We start from the raw sequence: 20,248 nt of genomic DNA, 5'->3' as shown, positions 1-20,248 counted from the left end.
TTTTAATCGGGTAGGATTTTATCTTTAAATATACATTTCCTTATTCTAAGTTTACATGGTAAATGTATGATAGAAGTGAGATTTGTAGATGTGCTTTATTGCTTCTATTGTACATCAAATGAAATGTAAATACTTCCAAAAGTAAATTAGAACTATTCATATCTTCTGGATAACATGAGCTGCACTTATTAGGAGTCCTTTACTGGAATCCAGTGGATGAAGGCGTTTGTTTTTTTGAAATATATAGATTTGATTGATTTTAGTGCATGAATTTCTGCATTTCATTATTTGCCTGTGAGGCAAACATTTGTACACACATGCTATAACATGTTAAATGAATTTCCTTTGAGATTTGTTATGCTGACTGTGCTATTATCAAGTCAGGTTATGAAGGCCTGCTTATGTTCTAAAAAAATCTATTTCCCAATCCTTCACCCAAAAGGACCATAAACAGCCTTTAACATAGTTTGAAAGTATTTAAACACCATTTTATCACTGCCAGATTTATTGGTCCACGGTTATTTGTAAAGTATGCGTTTTGAATTGTTTGTCAATCTGTTTGGTAGTAATTTTGGCAGGAATGGTGGATTGTTGAGGATTGTTATTTATTAGTGTGTGTGTGTTTGTGTGTGGGCGGGTTTGGGTGGTTTACGAGGATGATTTTTTAGGTTACAGACTGGTAATTACAAGGGTATTATGCTATAAATGTAGTTTATGAGGACATTTCTAGTGTCCCCATATTTCAAATTGCTTAAAAAACATACTGAACAATATTTTTTTTGAAGTATAAAAATCATTATGTCTGTGGAGAGTCCTCATAATGATAGCTGAACCAACATGTGTGTGTGTGTGTGTGTGTGTGTGTGGAAAATTAGATAAAGACTGATAACTATGCTAGTTACCAATAAAATTATCGCAGTGCATTAGATAAAGCCAGAAGCTTCGCATTGTTGCTTGTTTGCATGTTTGAGTAGCAAAAATACTGACATAAACCAAGTAGAGAAGAAGATGAAATAAAATAAAAAAAATAGTTGTTTGTATTAGGTTTTACATAATGCCTTGGTCAGATGTTTTGCATATGCTTTCCCGCTTAATATGACCCAACACTCTCCATAAACAATGGCAAACAATGTTGCCTGTATATTTTCCTTTTTTCCACAATCAGTTTACCAGCCGTATACCTTCTGACAGAGGAGGAGACATTCACAACATCAGTGATGTCAGCATTCTAAAACAACTGAAAAAAAAAAAAAAAATCACATCGGTCATTTCGAGCAATCTGTTTCCACTTGTTTTAATGTCACTCAGCACTCGACTTATCTTGCCAAAAATAGCTTACAATTTACATCTCCTGTCTTGGAAAATAACTAAACTGCTATTGCACACATAGCTACGTAACTCAAGGCAGGAAAGCTCAGGCCAGCCCGATGCAGAAAGTCTCTGACCGAGGCCAGATCTGGCTTCGGAGTGTGTGCAAGCTGGAAGTGTCTTTCCATGACTGGCCCCTGGTGCTCTAGCCACGCCAAACTGTCAATCCCACAGGAATGTCTCCCCATACTCTCTGCAACAGATGTCAGAAATTTGGCGTATGGTATTGTCATATTCCTTCTCTCCGATTTTCTTTTTTTCTCTTGCTTTTTTCTTTATCCCTCCTGTGCTTTTGTGCTTGGTCTTGAATTTTCTGTATGCTCTCCCTTTTCCCTTGCAAAGACAGAAGGCCAAGCATGTAATGTGTCAACATGACCTGGCCTCGATACTGCAATCTGAGAGTTTCTCTTGGTCTTTTGAAATTATGTGGTAATGATGACAGGAGCTTGCTTACAGTCGTCTATTGCTAAAACACTGACACACACACATGAAAAGCATGAAATAATTGAGCAAATCGAACCGAGCCCTCCAAGATTACAATGAGGTGAATAATCCTACGCACACTTTACAGAGGCCGAGTCATAAATACATCTGCCTCGTCGTTGGCCCATATCCAAGTTGGTTCACCTCAGCTAACCCTACTCACACATCATTTGAAATTTAAAATGAAATCACCACTGGGAGGGGAGGCGCCTCCTCTAACCTGACACATTCACACAATCAATCGTCGCTGTTGTGCGCCTCTCTAAGATACAAGCATCCTGATGATTTGAGTGGCCTGTAGTGTCAGCTGAGGTCAGGGGCGTGTCCCAAGCTTTTAGCCCGTAGCCTATCTGAAACTGGCACTTAAAGGTTGCACAGATGTGAGCAAGAGCTGCCGACAGGAGCATTACAGAGCGTTAGAGCACAGGGGGATGTGCTTAATCTGCTCAGATTCAGGGTGCACCAGTGGACAGCCAGACTGGCACATATTCTGCAGTCTCGGCGCTGTGGTTTATATGTGATGCGTGAAGACATCAGGTGACGTTTTCTGTGTGCATCTTGTGTGAGTGTGTATGTATGGGAGATCTGAGGTTGTGTGTTTTTATTTTGTCTGTGTGTGTGTGTGCGTGCATTCATTTTAGAGGGAGATCTTGTGGGTATGAGCTAGGATCTCTTTAAGTGCCTGACCTAATTTCGCAGGCAGTGAAGAATTCAGCAGTGAAGGCCTTCCTCTGTTAGTGTGAGGTTGCTGTGCTGGGTGTTTCCTCCCAGTGTCTAACAGGAAGCTCATGTTTGAGTTCATCTGAGGACAGGGAAATGGCTTTTCTTTCCACTGCTGATCGTTCTAGAGAGGGGGAGAAACCCAGGGCCTCTGCTCTGAATCGGCCTTCTGCAATCTGGCGTGTGTTTTAGCTCTGGCTGAACTTAGTTTTATTTTTATTTTTTTGCACTGCCAAGAAAGCATCTATTTTTTGGGCTGAGTGAGCAAGATCTGAGATCCCAAGTCAAGAATGAGTTAATGAATCCTCTGAGCAAATTAAACAATCCAAGAGGGTCCTTTTCACCTCCCTCCGGTTTGGTTTTACATTCCAGACTCAACTGACCCGGGTTATGACCTCAGAAAAATCTTGGATTGAATGAAAGTTTGCAACACATGAGTTAGTAGAAATAACTCAGCAGTTATTGAAATTAATCAAACTGTTTGTGCTGCTTTTATGATGAATTTGAGCAATGCTTTCTCTGTGAGTTTCACTGAATGTTTATCATTGCTGTTATTTGTCGTTCACAGGCGTCGGGAAGCCTCCAAGGAACTTCGGATGACACAGAGAGCGAGATTTGCGAGTGGCAGGATGTGCAGGTGAGAGACAACGTGACAAACTAAATCCATCATCAACACACATTTAGCAGTGCTACTCCAAGTCATCATAAGCAAGTTTTATGAATAAATTCATATTTTGCATCGAAAAGGCATGATTTGTACATTTGTTCATTTGACAGACGCTTTTATCCAAAGTATCCAAAGTTTTATCCAAAGTGAAATGTTACAGAATATGTGACAGGATACGTTTATAAAAATAAACTATAGAGAATGATTATTCTGGATGTGCAAATATTTAAACTGATGCGTTGTATATATTCTTGGTGGAGTTGGCAAAATTTTAATGAAACTATGGATGCTTTCCATTGACCTGTTACTTTTAAAATAACAATTATTTTACTGTGTCCTCACCAGACCTTTGCAATGGGGTGTGACATGACGAAACTAGATTGCTTCCATTTTAATCAATAAAGCTGTCTATACTGGAATCACCCGGTGCAACACGCCTACAGATGTTGGACGTCTCATTACAGTTTTTTACATCGAAGCCAGCTCGTGGTGTTTCTGGTGATGTTTCTAATGGTCACTTCCAGTGTAGACACAATGTTTTACAATTTATATAATTGACACATTCTTCTCTATACAGTCTTAAAGGAATATTCCGGGTTCAATACAAGTTAAGCTTAATCGACAGCATTTGTGGCATAATATGGGTTACCACAAAAATGTATTTAGACTTATCCCTCCTTTTCTTAAAAAAGAAAAGAAAAAAGAAAAAAATCGAGGTTACAGTGAGGCACAAATGTGAAGCTTATCATTTAATTAAAGCACTTACTGTACATTAATTCTTCTGTTAAAACTTGTGTATTATTTGAGCTGTAAAGTTATTTAAATAGTTGTTTTTTATGGTCCTTTTATGGTTTTAGGGATTACAGCGTTGGATATAACTTTACATATAAAAGTTAGTAAGCGATTTTATCACATTGAAACCATGTCAACATGTCAATTGTTTATGTTCTGTGGCTAAATGTTTGATACAGTGTGTATTTTAACATTTACAGGTTGGCCCCATTCACTTCAATAGTAAGTGCTGCCTCACTGTAAACCAGTGTTTTGCTTTTTTTTTAAGAAAAGGAGGGACAAGTCGAAATTTATTTTTGTGATTATCAACATTATGCTACAAATGCTGTCATCTGAGCTTAACTTGTATTGAACAGGAACATTCCTTTAAATGCATCTTGCACACAGTCTTCAGGCTTAATGCTAGTAATATATCCGGTGTTATTGAAATGTTCTTTGTAAATTAGAACACACATGAAATGTATTACATAATCCCAAATGTTCTGATACATAATCACATGATCAGAACATCAGACGGTGGGGTTGTTCAAATCTAGGACACGTCTTTGAGAGCTTGTTTCTACGGTGGGCCGAGCAGAAGAATGATGAATATCAACCTGTTAGTCTCCCATTGCATCAGCTTTATTGAAATTAGAGGCAGATTTAGGGATGAAAGGTTTGCAATATCCCGATTGTTTGAAAATGATCACTTCAGCATGGCTGTGCTCATAACCGCACTGATCAAACATAATTTATTTTAGTGGTGAAGTTGTTGTCTTGTGTGCAGCGTTGGTTTCTGGCTTCTTTGTGACTGTCTCTCTCTGAATATGTTCACCACTTTGTACTGTAGGTTGACATGTTGATATTACATGGATTTCTGGATGCGTGAAATTACCCTGACAAGACCTAAAATATTTTGTCTTTGTGATCTTTTGCAAAGCTTCCCAGTACAACCCTCTGCATTTTATTTACACAGATTCAGCACTCCAAAACTTTTTGAACACTCAGAATTGCATTAGAATATCATTAGTAGGGCTGTGCTGATCCAATCTTATATTGATATATTACAATATTTATTTATTTATTTATTTGGGCATTCATATCATGTCCTAAAGACACGAGAAAACTTCACACTGAAACCACATATTCACTCTTTCTATCACGGATATGCCGGATCTCTCTTGCACATTTGGTGCAGTTTTATTTGCAATCCAATTATGATATTGAAATACATCGCAAAGGGTTGAATTGTGACATACTGTATGCATCGCAAGAGTAGCGGTGTGTATTGTATCGATGAGGTAGTTGGCGATACCCAACCCTAATCTTTAGGATATCTCCATTAATTATTACACACATTGTATAGTGGAGGAAAAGAAAGAGGAGAGCTACTTTGAACAGCTGGTTCTTGAGATGCACTCATCTTCATTACTCTATCATCTAACGGTTTCTTTCACACATTATACCAATTTCCTGTCTCCTGCAGTGTGGATGTACTCAGGTCATGTGCCGTTTGCAGGTGTCATCCAGATGTTTTCTTGCATGTTCCAGTGCTCTCTCTGGTAGCACTTAATGCCCTTTTTGCAGAGGAACAGAAATGTTCCTTGTATCTAGCAAAGACCACCACACTCACAAAAGCTTAACAAAAAAGAGAGTTTTCACACAATGGGTTCAGTAGTTTAGATGGTGAAATGTGTGGTATAAGCATTACTAGCATGTCATGACTGGTTTCTCTCAGGTCCAGTGCTACACTTTCTTTCCAGCCTCTGCAGTCCTTTAACAGGATGAAAAGTGACAAACAGGGGATGTGTTCCACATGGTGGCATGCAATTTGGCGTGAAATATTACATATAGATATTTATTACTCAGTTCTTGTGAATACTTGATTCTGATTGGTCAATCACAGCATGTTTCCATAAAATATATCCTATAAAAGGATAATCAACGCTAAACTGTATAACTGACAATTGTCCCAACCAAGCGATTTTTAGCTGTGCCGGTTTCATGTCTCTTTTTTTCATAAATAAAATAATTTCAACTCTACTCATTAATATTTAGTCAGATGGACAAATGTTTGTATGAGTTTATACCACATCATACTGTACACTGTGAAAGTCTTAACCTGCAATTGTTACCTTAAAGAAATATTTCTACCTGATCTAAACTTTCAAATTAGTTTAGTTGGTGTAACCTAATGTATTCAAGCTGATTCAGTGATGTTAAGTACAAATGTTTTACTTGAATCAAACCAGTTAATTAAAGGTGCACTCAATAACTTTTTGTTTGTGTCATCTTGGACTTACAGTGACACCTAGTGGTGTGGATGCAGCACCAGTCAAAGTCAAGAGTTTTCAGTTACAGATGCCAATGTAGAAATTCACTATTCACAATCAGTCATGATTACTTTAATCCATGAGTGAAAGTGTCCAATAACAAGACTGTTACTGACATTTAGCAAGTAGTATTCAGCTGGTCATGTGATTCTAAAATGGCAGCCTCCACGAGGGCGCCCCTGCCCCATGTATAATAAAACAGCTTTTATAAGGTTACTGAAATGACTAAAGTCTTCATCTCATGTGAATGGTCATGATTTTATACATATGTTTCAAAATTACAGTTAATTTCTTTTGGAGTAAAACTTTTTAATGGGGAAAGATTACCGAGTGCACCTTTAAGACTTTGCCATTTTTCTCAGTGTACCTTTACCTTGCCATTAAACAGCTTTATACTTTTTATTTAGCTGTAGGATACAGAATATGAACGCACTTACAGAAACATTTTGTTTGACGTAATACATTTTTGAAGTGGTACAGGCATAAACTGTTTAATTAGAAAGTGAAGTGCTTGTCACTATTGATGTTTTGAAATGATTTACCTCAGCTCACCGTCAGACTATGACTAATATGTTTTTATCTTTGACTGACATTAAATGACCGCTGGAACTCATTCATGCATCATCATCCACCTTCCTGCCGGTCATAATTACAAATGAGTTTGGTTTGATGTAACATAGGCATTCATCTTACATATCACACATGCTTTGATCATTGGAGTTGTTTGTGTTGCTGTTGTTGCATAGTAATATAAGTAAACTTTTTGCAATAGACAAAGTATAAACCTTAGAACTATGTGTTTTATAACTTTAAAACTCTAATTGTGACGTCTTCTGACTGTCTGCCTATCCATTGTATTAAATCTTTCAAGCGCTGTACTGAGAAATAATCTCCCTTCCCACATTCAAGTGGCCATTTTGTTAGCCTAAAGCAGTTCCCCTTGTTATCCTATGATGGATTGCCTGATAAGTTTACTCCACAAAGCATTGAAGACAGAACGTTTAGAAATGCCCATGTCATTTCAAAGAACAGACTCAATTTACTGTTCTAAATCAAATACATTTAAGACTACTATTTTGAATAATTTGCTCAAAGAAAGTTTGGTTTTAAAATTTTCAGAGATATTCAGTCGGTCAGGTTATAAAAACAAACATGTGAATAGTGAAATTGTATGGACCTGTTTTGTTTTTGATTAGTCTGTTGTTAGCGTTGAGTTTGAAGGCCCTGACGCTGGACTGCGTCTCTCAGCTCCAGACGAGGGCTGCTCCAGGGGTAGGCCACTGTTGCATTGTTGGCAGTGGCTCATTTGAATAGCCCTTTAGTATTTTGTGTGAGCAAGTCAGCGCCATTTGCATTTGTTCCAGTCACAAAGGTTTACAGGTCAATAGAGACCAAGCTAACATGCAGAGGAACCCTCTCTTCTCTTTTTCTCTTTTCTCTCCTGTCTCTCAACCTTCTTTTGCCCTTCCTTGGTTGTCATGATAAACTCTGCCCATCTCCCTGGGAATGTGTTTGTGCATGTGTGTGTATGTGTGTGTGTGTGTGTGTGTGTATGTGGGTTTGGGTGGTTTACGAGGAAATTTTTTTAGGTTACAAACTGGTAATTACAAGGGTATTATGCTATAAATGTAGTTTATGAGGACATTTCTAGAGTCCCCATAATTCAAATCGCTTAAAAAACATACTAAACAATGTTTTTTTTGAAAATGTAAAAATGCAGAAAGTTTTTTGTGAGGGTTAGGGTTAGGGGATAGAATCTATAGTTCGTACAGTATAAAAATCATTATGTCTATGGAGAGTCCTCATAATGATAGCTGCACCAACGTGTGTGTGTGTGTGTGTGTGTGTGTGCGAAGCAACACCTCAGATGTCTGGTGAGTGATTAATTCTTATATGGGAATAAGACTGAAGAGAGGCCCCTGGTAACCCTCAAGCAAACACCAACAATAATTTGATTATCACACTTGAACATGCTTATTTAGCCTGTGCATGGTCCTGCATGCATGTGTTTTACTGCACACAGAGACAGAATAAGAAGACAGAGCATACCTGATTAAATGGAGCCCATTCAGGACTGTTGTTTGTTAGCAGTTTGAATGGCTGCAGTGCTGACACATAGCTTCTTAGACGCGCACACAGACAGAACCAGAAGCACCGGGTCTTCATAATTAATCCCAGCATGAGCTCATGGCCCAATCCTCTGAGCTTTAACTTCGTACTTTCCATATGTCCTCTGTCACACTCATGCATACATGCACATGTACAGGGTGGGACAGTTACACAATACCCCAGACTAAGAAACAGTATTGTGTTTTAAAAATTGCTTTAACTAAGTAATCACACACTTTTCCATGATTAATAAAGATTAAATTATGGTACTTTATACATTGCAAAAAACATTCATCATATATGTATTTACTTTATACTTTGTCTCAAAGAACTGGTAAGAAATTGGTTAGTTATCATTTATTTTAATTATTTTAAAATGTACATATTGCAGATAGAGTTAATTAGACAAATGTTTACTGGTATAAATCTTTGATCCAATGTGACACCATGTATTTTATACAATGTGTATATGTATTCATGCCATAAAACCAGTGGACATGCTGTATATATATATATATATATACTGTTTATGTATTAGGGCTGTCAATTTAATGCATAAAGTCAGTTCAATTAATTAAATAAAAAATAACACTTTTAAAAAATTAATGCAATTAGTCATGCCCCCAGACCGTAATATGGAATATTCTTATCATCGAAGCAATTCAAGCTTGTAGTACCACCTATTTTCAGCAGGGGGCAGTAAGCGAAACTCCAGCTGCATAGATAACAAACCACACTCCTGCTTTCTTGACACTAGTAGCAGCACAAGATGAGAACACATTCTTGCGCTCAAACACACCTGGACGAAGCACATCTCCTAATGCAGGGATCTCGAGGCTTGATTTTCTAAGTTTCAAACTACATTTAACTTGACACAGCGGCCTAAAAATGCTATGTTTGTGACACAACGCAACCAAAGTGAGAAGCCTTAGTAATCTAACAGACAGATTGATCAATTAAATTGCAAAATGGTGTGCTATGGACTGTAGTTAGGCTTATGTTCAGTAATATGGAAACAAACTAATATATATATATATATATATATATATATATATATATATATATATATATATATAAAATATATATAAAATATATATATATATATATATATATATATATATATATATATATATACACTACCATTCAAAAGTTTGTGGTCACTTGCCTGAAATGTTTCTCATGATCTTAAACATCTTTGGATCTGAAAGCATATGCTTAAATGTTTGAAATTAGTTTTGTAAACAAAATATAATTGTGGCACTATATTAATTTATTTAATTACAAAACTAAAATTTTATTTAAAAAAAGGTTTTTGAAATGGATGACTTGGACCAAATAATAAAAGCAGCCAATAAGTGCCCAGCATATAGATGGGAACTCCTTCAGTACTGTTTAAAAATCATCCCAGGGTGATACCTCAAGAAGTTGGTTGAGAAAATATCAAGAGTACATTTCTGCAAATTCTAGGCAAAGGGTGACTACTTTGAAGATGCTAAAATATAACACAGTTTTGATTTATTTTGGATTTTTTTAGTCACAACATAATTCCCATAGTTCCATTTCTATTATTCCATAGTTTTGATGACTTTACTATTATTCTAAAATGTGAAAATAAAAAAAAATAAAAAAGAATGAGGAAGTGACCCTAAACTTTTTAATAATAATAATAATAATAATATATATATATATATATATATATATATATATATATATATATGTGTGTGTGTGTGTGTGTGTGTGTGTGTGTGTATATATATAGCCTTCTAAAGCCTTTTATATTGTCTTATCAATGCCACAATAATGTAATGCATTTTAATTATCTGAATTATTATATTGATAATATATATTCAGTTTATAATTTTTGGTAATTTATCTTTATAGTTTTTTAATCACATGGGAGGCTGTAAATGCAAGATGGGAAGACATTTCGTACAACACTGCATAGCAAAGTTAAATCTTGGTAAACTCAGAACTGCAAATCGGCATGATGGGAGGACACGTGACCAACAGAAGATTGAAAAATCACACGCTGACTATTCAAAGAATTACATATTTCAAAGCTGTATATTTTTATTGTTGCAGGAAAGTAAGAAGAACTGTATATTTTAACATTTGTAATATAATATTATTTGTTATTAGTGAAGTATAATTTATTAAAACCAGAAGACCTCCTGCATGGTATTTCCTTGACCGTTGTATTGTCCAAAAAAATTAGCGTGCTCAAAGCCTAGTGTGACCCTCGCTTCATATGGAATATTACACTGTATTACAGAAAATAATGCTGTAGCATGTTTGGTTCAAAAGTGCTTTAGATATGAAGCCATCAAGAGTCAATGCTGAGGTGCTGAACTTCACACCTTTATAGACTTGACACTACAACTATTATTTTTTTTAACCTTTCATTTTTCTCAGAAGTTTAATTTTTAAGAAAGGTTACACTAAAATGTGGTAACATGCCGTTTTTACCTTTAGGATACATTACTGTACATTTTTGCCTGATCTAACTATTAAAAATACTTTGTTGGTATTGTCTAATGTAGTCTGGTTGATTCCAACATTAAATAATACTTTTGACCTGAATTTTTTTAATGTAATTGTTAGCACATTTTTAGGTTACCTGATAATTAATTTATATAGTGTAGTGGCAAATCTACAACATGATTTTCTTCATGACCTTCTGATATCGTGTGCATTGGCAACTACATCCTAGAGAGCTATTTATATCTGATCTTATCCTTAAAATTACTTTTGTTGTCAGGTTGATTCGGTCATATTTGGTAGTATTTTTGTAATATTAAACCAATTAATTTAGATTTCATGGCACACTTCACAGGCTGCCTGATGTTTTTTACAGAGTGCTTTGCATTTTTATTGGTGTGTTTTTAGCATGGCCGTGGGAAGACAGTAGTCAATCTCTGCATCTCTCTTGTGGCTTGTTCTTGTCCCCTTTAAACTGGACGTGTGAAACGCAGCACAAAAAGTAGGCTGCTGGATCAGCATGCATGCTACATAAAGACTGCTTTTGTTATGGCCTGCACACTCATGACTGCTGGCATCTAAAGCACCTACCCCCAACCACGCCAAACTGCACCGGGCTGAGTGGAGAAACCCCCGACAGAACGGGCAGTCACGTCCAATCTTGACACCCATAAAAGTTTATTGAAAATAAATAAATTAACCTCTTCAGTTTCCTTCTTGGGATCAATAAAGTCCTATTTTATTCCATTCTGGATCAAATTTAAGTGAATGTGTCTTGTTGGAGATTCATTACTTTAGGATAACACAATTCTTAGCTGTAGTAGTACCTAAAGGGAGATCAGATAAGTTGTGCACATTTGTAATGAAGCATAACTCACTCTACTTACCATTTACAGTGCAATAACCGTTCTGAGTAAACGCAGAAATTTTAAACGACTCAATACTGGTAGGTCAAAAGCAGTGCACGTGGTACTTGAGTGTGCAAATCTCTTGGGTCTCAGTTGACACGGGCCTTAGAACTAGAGCGACGACAGTAGACGTTGCCTTGCAGCCACCAGGCCAATATTGCACCATGTTCACCTAAGCCTATTAAAGGTTGGGATTCCCATCGGGAGAACACTCACGCACAGACAATTAATGGAACAAAAAATAAGTCGAAAAAACCATGACAAGATAATCAGTTGTGATAATGAGCCTCCACTGACCTATAATCATCATTTTAAAATGAATTTTAACCAGAATAATGTCCTTGAACGCCAGCAATGACATGTGCCTCATTCCGTAGAGTTCTGAAAATTGGATGTTATTATGGATTTGAGGGTAGACCTTTGGGCTATTACCTAGGCAGAGATTCATGTTCCCAATTGAGGTGTTGACCTCTTGGCCATTGTTTCCTTCAGGAATAATTAAGAAACGATGAAGCAGTAGTAAGGAATTTGCAGACAGGAAAATTTTTCATGCCGTATTTTGAAATTTGTCCAAAGTGTATGTAACCAAGACCATCGACAGATGCTAGTCTGGTGCAAATTATTTGTTACGAAGACCATTGACCATTAAATAGTTTCTAGATTTAGTCCAAAGCTGAACTCAGTTTGTGCTCAGGAAATTACACTGAAAAGTTTATTTCATGGTCTTTGATTTCCATCACTAAAACCATGTTTCTTTTTGTAATATAGAGAGGAAATGAGCAGATTTGGCAATTAAATAACATTTAATCTAAAGAATTTCATCAACCAGAGAGCTCCGTGTGCACCATATGGACCAGGTCCGGCACATCCCTCACTCCAGTGTTATAGGTTGCAGGAGAGAGGGTTGACTAGGTGTAGAAGGCTCGGCTGGGGCAAATCCTGGAGGTCTTGTCAATTCGGAGGCGAAGTGACGTGGCGCATGCTAAAGCAGGCTGCACTGGCTTTTAAGAGCCAGATCTTTTTAAGTGCCGCCCAGTTGCAAGAAACCGCTTAAGTAAAGAAAACACTTAGTGACAATACACTTACACTTATTCCCTTCTCTCTCACACAGCTCTCTAGCACTTGAAATGAAGAATGACTGGTTTGTTAAAATTTATAAATGAACCAGAATGGACTGGCTGTTTGAAGTGATGATAGAAATTTAACATGCATCGGAGGTTATTTTGGAGGGAGTAAACAGCATTGAAAGATGTCTGTGCAGTGTTTCAGGGAAACTGTGTGTTGGATACAGACATAGTGATTAATTTGTGCTGCATGCAGTTTTATAGGTTTAAGGTTTGTTTTAAACAATCTATAAAGTTTTTTTTTCAGAGTAGAATTTGTTGGACCTCCCTTAAAATCTTTTTTAATGTATAAAAAGTAATTGATAATTTAACACAACTTAAAACCTTTTTAGAAGCTAACATTTCAATGTAACCATGGGCTGGAGTTCATTTGTGGTTAAATATTTGCCAGTCATTTGTTAGGATAATGACTTATTTGGTTTATGTTAGTGCCCTTTAACCTGCAGCTTGAAGTGGTCTATCTGGTTCTGTATAGCTGCAAATGTCACCTAAGAAATAGTCCACTTGTTAATTTTATTTCTTGTATTTCATTTTTATTATAAAACAATCCTCCATTTGTCTGGGATTGTTTGGACTTTTTAGAGGTATTCAAAGTGTGGGATAATGCCACAGCATCCTGCTCCTCTCTCCAAACACAAAGTGCTCAGCAGAAAGTTCTAGAGATTTGAGCATGCCTATGAGCCGTGTGACTCAGCTCTGGTGAAGTGGACATGAAGAAAGTCTGTTCTGTTGATCTATCTTTATATTTGTCCCCTTTCCCTCACAAGACTGAATATTTTAAGGTGAGTTACTTTTAAAACAAATTTTAAAAGCTACTTTTCTACTTTTTTTTCTTTTTCTTTTTTTTTTTTTTTTTTGTCCAACTGTCGAATACAGACAAATTAGGCTCATAATGTCAAACATAACTTTCTTGCTAATGAATCCCTATTTACTCGTCAAAGTAAGAACATGATGATAAAATGTTTCCTACATAATGTTACTGTAGTACTTGGTGGCAGTTGTTCATGTGTAAAAATAGAACATCGTGTGAATGATGAACTGTAATATGCTAAATATCTTATTTCTTCTATATGTCATTCTTAAACTGGACTGGATTTTAATCTTAGTATAGCTTGCACATTATAAAAGCTAGAATTTAAATTTCAAGATAGGCCTGTAAAATCATCATATCTAAGCTTATTTAAAGAAAAAGAAAACATGAAATTTGAGTTTCAGCCAAAGTGATCTTTTCTGCTATTGAGAAATCCTTTGATTCTATTTACATTTTTATTCAGTTCATTTTTAATATTGAAATATTAACATTTGCCTATTTAATGATGTGGGAAAAAACACTTAATAAAATAAATAAGAAATGTAAGTTTGTATGTTTCAAAAAAATAAAAAATAAGTGGGCATTTAAATAGATTATTCCTCTCAAACTTGAATTGTTCTGTTAGTCTAATTATATAGACCAAACAGGTCTCCTACAAAAGGAATAAACAGTGATTTAAATTAAAATGTACACTGCAGATTGAACTGTCTCTTTACTTCAGCAATTCAGAGACAGGCGAGCCATGATTCATGTATTTATAACTGTCCTATCCTACACTATATTAAATCCCTCCAAAGTAAAATCTCTTCTGATTCAAAAGTTTATTAGGAATATTTTAATTCTTAAGGTATTGAGAATTTCCCAATTTTTTTAATCTTTTTTTTCTTCTTTCTTTTCTTTAAATGAGTAAGCTTCTGTCTTTATTTAATCTCTTCATACTGGTGGAGAAATAAAAAAAGAGGACAAATCAAGTTTTGTTAAGCAAAGCATTAATTGTACAATTTTATATCATTCAGTCAGAAAACAAAAGAGGAAAAGAACATAAAACATCTATAATGTACAACTAACATCTAAAACCTTTTACTCAGGTTTTATCAACAATTAAATTATATTGCATGTGGCACTGAAAATCCCAGCTTTTTTCCTACCTTAATAGTTTCTTTCCTGTTTTTGTGTTTTGGACTCCTGATTCCTTTGTGTCAAAATAAATACAAATAGCACTTTGAATTTCCATTTTTCAGCATGTACATTTGAATGTAATTCAGCGCTTGACATATTTTCTTAGGTTTGTGTTTCTCTTTGCTCTACTGAATATGCATCTCACTACTTTTAGTAATTTGATCTTTCTGAAATAATCAACAGGGGCAAAGGTTATGCATTAGTTAAATGTATATGGAATAAATAACTAGAACAAAGATTACACATCAGTTTAAATGATGGGAAGCAGTTCTACAATACTGTACTATTACAAAGCTATAATAGAATGACATACAATAAATTCACAGCATTCAGAAAAATGTAATTTTTTTTGTAAACGTAAAAAAAGCAATAAAAAAAAAGCATAAAAAGTTTTTTTTTAAAAAAGCATAAAAAGCTTTATTATTATTATTATAATTATTTGCCAAATTGTTTGTTGAAGACTTATTTGCAAAATTCTTGCAAAACATTCATTTTTTTTATATTGATCATTTTACTTTACTTGTCTCTTTAAACTAATATTCAAAAATCTCAACTCTGATTTTACTGGCGGTTGTGAGCTTTCAATGATTTGTGAGTGTCAGTCAAAATCTTCATACAACTGCTCAGGAAATCTGTAGTTCAGATAGAAAACCTTCGCATGTAGAAAGTAACTTGCATGACTTTTTCTCTTGTCTTATTTATAACCCATTTACTTTGACCAACATGATTATTTGTTTTTGCTGTTTATTTATTTATTTAATTATTCTTCCTTGTTGCCTTTTTTTTCTGGAATTAATTCATAATGTAACCATCAATATGATGTTCTGGCACACAAGTTCAAGGTTATCCAAGCTCTGCTACCGGGCAAGAACAATAATACTGCACTGGATTTTTCATTACAAAATGTAAAGACTTCATTGACTAAGATATGATGCTTTTATTTCTAATATTGATGTCTGCATAATTTAATGCATTGTGTCTTATCCTGCCTGCGTGGACATAGACGCGTATCCTTCTATCTGAGGTGACCACCATGTTGTCGAACTGTCCTCCATTTTGTGATTTCAGACCTTTACTGTAGCACAGCTGCCCCACCCATTATGCAGGCGTATCCTGACGGATCCGAAATGACATTGATGTTAATCCTAACTTTTTTCATCTGGAAATATTAAACTCTTGAACTTTTCCTCATGGAAAAAGACACAGTAATAACTTGTTACCTGTGAGATATGGCTGCTACTTCATCAAAGGCAGGTTTGACAGAAGTTTGACTAATTTGAAACATGAATCAGTTTTTCGGACAGTTGTACATTCTGTGCAACTACATTATTTAAAGCACTGTGTGATATCTAGAATTTTTCTGTTTGCACTGGTAGGACTGGGATTGTAAATTCTTAGTCAATACTGATGACAAAATCAGAACTTGTTTATGCTGGTTAATAAATGACTCTTACACATAACTTTATTTATTTATTTATTTACTTTAGCTTTGTTTTTGTATATTTTTAATGTTTGAGTTATACAATGAAAACTAAATTATTTTTTTAAAGATAGAAGAATAAATAAACATAAGATCTAAATCTTGTATAAATGTTTTTGTATTAAATTTGTTATTTAATCTTGTATTATTATATTATTCATATTTAATATGATTTGTTATCAAACAATTATACCACAGATAATTATATATTATATCATTATTTGTGATTGCTGTCAGTCAAACGCCGGAGCTGCACTCTTGTTTCGGTCATGGCCGCGGCAAGGCGTTAGGGTCATTCAGCGTCTTCTGATGGCAGGCAGAGGTCAAAGGAGTTAATCGGAGTTGATGGAGGGGCCCTCTGAGTGACAGTCCTAATGGGTTCACCTCTTAATCTCTGTTTGTCTGTGTTTTAGTGCTCTTTACCTACATAAAGCAAACAGCACACCCCCTCTCAATGGGGACCAGCCTGCTCCCAGTCTAGCACTTCTGACTCATGGGTCATGCCCTGTGTTGCTCTCTCTACAGAGGCTGACCTCAGATTTCACCTCTGTAATTGAGGACTCCTGTGGACACGTGCCTGTGGGGGCCCAGGAGAGACCACCACTGCTGTGAGCTCACTGCTACCTCTGCGCCTGCCGAAAAAAGGTGTCTGATCTTCTGTTTCCTATGGGTCCAAAGAAAAAAGTTTGGTTGATCTGATCTTATCATACGTAACAGGTCAATTTTCCAGTCATTTTATTTGGCGTCTTAAGAATTTTCAACTTAAGTTAATGTTGTACTAAATGCTGGGATGTCCATTCATACACTGTAAAATCGAATTAGTTGACCTTAGATTTTTCAAGGCAATCGGTTTGCATGCTTTTTCTAAGTAAGCATACTTATTTGGCTCAAGTAAACTGAACCAAAATTTTTAAGTAACATTAACTAGTTAATGTTTATGATTTATGCTTAACTCATCTATGACTGAAGTATCGTTGTTTTGATTTAATTATTTAAATTGGGTTATAACATGTCTTATATAGTATAAGGGAAATTATGACTAGACTCTAGATTAGCCATATGGCACACTGGACTCTACTCAGAACTTCTTAGTGCACATAAATCTGCACTTTTGTATAGTACAGTTGAGTAAAGAAGAATGGCTTAAACTTAACAGGCTCCAAGTTCACCAGAGTTAACACTAATCACCCTCATGGTGACTTCACAAAAATCTTAATTATCAACCAGCTACAAAAAAAACAAAACAACAATAGTCATAAGAATTCAAATGAAATACATTTTTAAATAAAATAAGTTACCTTGTTTTAACCAAACAAACATCATTTATTCAAACACAAGTGTTTATGGTATTGCAGACAGCAATTTTGTACTTGATAATTTTGAGTTAGTAGTACTCAAAGCCAAAGTTTAAAGTACTAATGCATAAGAACTTATGTATTTGAGTTCTGATTCCAAAATGTGAGATTTCACGTATTGTTTAATTAGGACCACTTGATTGTTTTTATTAATGACAACTTTAGGATTCAGAGAGTAATGGTAACTTAATTAAAACTAGTAAGAATAGTAAAAATTTAAGATTAAGTTGAGTAAACTTTTTTTTTATCATTTGAGAATACTATTAGTATTTACAGTGTAAATCTGTAGGGTCAAATCCCAGGATTCACATTTTTATGAATAACCGGAAATATCAGGATATTTGAAAATTAATTAAATCTTTAAAAGTCATGGAAAGCACATGAAATATTAACTATTGTGAGTATGCACTTTTCTAGTAATGTTCAGCTCTAAAATATTTTATTGACTAGATATTGTTCATTGTGAGTACAATCTCACAAAAAATTGTATTCATTAAAATCTAGAAATTGTATTCATTAATCTCCTCATGGAAACCTCAGGGGAGTTCATTGTAATTCCTGTAATTCTTTTGCATATGTGTATTTGGGGGCACTTTTATTTCTTCAATATTACTTTTTATAAATAGGTTATATATAAACTAGACTGTTTAACACATCTCTGTTTAAGGATTTCTATGGCTTCATAATGATGGACATTTCAGCTCTTAAGATCCTAAACTCTGAAAAGTGGAAGTGTGCATGAAGATTGCAAAAATTACATTGTTAACAATGCACATACACCGATAAGCCACAACATTAAAACCACCTGCCTAAGATTGTGAAGAAGTGTGCTGTGTTCTCACTGCTTTATCTCTGCCAGTCTTGTCTTATTGTGTCATAACTTTTGTGTTTCATGGGAGAGTTGACGTTGATGTTGTTTTTATTTTCTGCTGCTCTCTGATAACACTGATGCAAATTTGTAGGTTAAAGAGCTCATGTTATTAGTTTTTACTCATTCCCCGCTCCACCAAAACATAATTGTGGGTGAAAAATTGCGGCTTAGCGATGTGCATGTGCAGCACATGGCAGGGTTTGGCAGCAAATTCCTTCTGATGCTTTTTTAAGTTGTTCTGGTTGACTTTGCTTGAGACCCTGGTGTTCATTCATTTAGAAATGAATTCATACTTGAAAGTTCCTACAAACTGTTATTAAAGATATATGATTTCACCTATGCAAAGCAGTCCTCTCAACTGATGAATTGGCAAATAGCTTTACATTTTCAGCCCCTCAAAATGTGCAATATTTGATTACAGTAGTAATAATTTTTGTAGTTAAATATATTACAAGAATTTGAAATACACACCTCAGGTCTGGAAGGGGTAACGTGCATTATATGTGTATTAATTTATTTTATACTGTTTCCACAATGATTTAGAGATAAGTACCGGCAGGAGAATTTATGAAGAAATGAATTCCGTTGTGCCAAACATTTTGTTCTGAGTGCTGCGGTTTTGATATTTGTTAGATGAATTTAATGCTCCAAAAAGTTTTTGTTAAGTATCTAGAAACTATGGTGGGTGTGCAGTGTTAACAACATAAATTTGGATTTCGAGAAGTATATTAAGATATTTGTTCAATTACTATAAAGCTCCACATTTTTTGTATTTTTTATTTTTTTTGCTGAATATTTATACATTTATGTGGTAGATGTGCAATGCTAATAACAACATAATTTGGGAAGATATAATAGTATTTGTTGGATTAAAATGAATGGTCTTCAGGTTTTTGTTGAATAGATACACCGATCAGCCACAACATTAAAACCACCTGCCTACTATTGTGTAGGTCCCCCTCGTGCCGCCAAAACATCGCCAACCCACATCTCAGAATAGCATTCTGAGATTATATTCTTCACACCACAATTGTACAGGGCGGTTATCTGAGTTACTGTAGACTTTGTCAGTTCGAACCATTTTGGCCATTCTCTGTTGACCTCTCTCATCAACAAGGCATTTCCATCCACAGAACTGCCACTCACTGGATGTTTTTTTGTTTTTGCACCATGCGGAGTAAATTCTAGAGACTGTGTGTGAAAACCCCAGGAGATCAGCAGTTATAGAAATACTCAAATCAGTCCCTCTGGCACCAACAATCATCCATGTGATTATCTAATCAGCCAATCATGTGGCAGCAGTGCAGTGCATAAAATAATGCAGATACAGATCAGGAGCTTCATTTAATGTTCAAATCAACCATCAGAATGGGGAAAAATGTGATCTCAGTGATTTGGACCGTGGCATGATTGTTGGTGCCAGATGGGCTGGTTTGAGTATTTCTGTAACTGCTGATCTTCTGGGATTTTCACGCACAACAGTCTCTAGAATTTACTCCGAATGGTGGCAAAAACAAAAAACATCCAGTGAGCGGCAGTTCTGTGGATGAAAATGCCTTGTTGATGAGAGAGGTCAACAGAGAATGGCCAG

General features: G+C 35.4%; 1 long non-coding RNA gene across 3 annotated transcripts in view; it reads left to right on the top strand.

Moving 5' to 3' along the window:
* Positions 1–19,692, top strand: part of LOC127436379 (uncharacterized) — a 21,078-nt gene extending 1,386 nt beyond the window's left edge. Inside the window, exons 3-5 of one of the 3 annotated variants that reach the window (XR_007896384.1) lie at positions 1–10; positions 3,140–3,208; positions 16,957–19,692. The exon at positions 1–10 is cut by the window's left edge and continues 56 nt beyond it. This is a non-coding gene — a long non-coding RNA (uncharacterized LOC127436379). Of the gene's footprint in view, positions 11–2,139; positions 2,389–3,139; positions 3,209–10,332; positions 10,835–16,956 lie in introns of those variants that run through there. The other 2 variants (XR_007896382.1, XR_007896383.1) reach the window with 2 other exon arrangements.
* The last annotated feature ends 556 nt before the right edge of the window (positions 19,693–20,248 follow it).

Source organism: Myxocyprinus asiaticus, chromosome 47 (assembly GCF_019703515.2).
Source record: "Myxocyprinus asiaticus isolate MX2 ecotype Aquarium Trade chromosome 47, UBuf_Myxa_2, whole genome shotgun sequence".
In the NCBI taxonomy this organism is placed as follows: Eukaryota; Metazoa; Chordata; class Actinopteri; order Cypriniformes; family Catostomidae; genus Myxocyprinus; species Myxocyprinus asiaticus.
The sequence above is the reverse complement of the archived record's forward strand: the minus strand, read 5'-3'. Positions and strand labels throughout refer to the sequence as shown.